The following is a 525-nucleotide window of genomic DNA, read 5'->3' on the forward strand; positions in this document are numbered from 1 at the left end:
CCGCCGCCGGGCCGGGGGCACACGGAGCCTGGCGCACGCTGCCCGCCGCGAGGTGCAGCGTCACGGACGGGCTCCGGGGAAGGTCGCGCAAGAAGCGGCTGGAGCATCTCTGCGATCGGGGCATGAAGCCGGCGCTGCAAGCGCTCCCGTGGGGACCGGGTTTCAGGCGGAAATCGCCTGGGAAAGAAGCACAGCGCCCGAGGTCGGCGCTGTCCCGGCGGGGCCGCTGTAGCCGGCGCAACTCCCGGGAGGTGCCGGCGCCGGCGGTCGGGCGGGCACTGCCACCCCCGTCGGGGCACCAGGCCGGGAGGGGGTCCGGCCGGGCCTGCAGGGCCGAGAGGAGCCTTGTCGGGGGCACGAGCCGGGAGACTCGGCTGTCACGGGGCGCTGCCGGCATTCACCTCGAGGGGCCGCTTGCTGCCCGCTGGGCTGGGGGCACGGCCCGAAGGAGGCCGCCGCCGCCTCCCCGCGGACCTCCCCGCCGCGCCCAGCAGGAAAAGGCCCGGGCAGGCTCTTGCGGGCGCG

The sequence above is a fragment of the Gavialis gangeticus genome, unplaced genomic scaffold (assembly GCF_001723915.1).
Source record: "Gavialis gangeticus isolate Ggan-Ray unplaced genomic scaffold, GavGan_comp1, whole genome shotgun sequence".
Lineage (NCBI taxonomy): Eukaryota > Metazoa > Chordata > Crocodylia > Gavialidae > Gavialis > Gavialis gangeticus.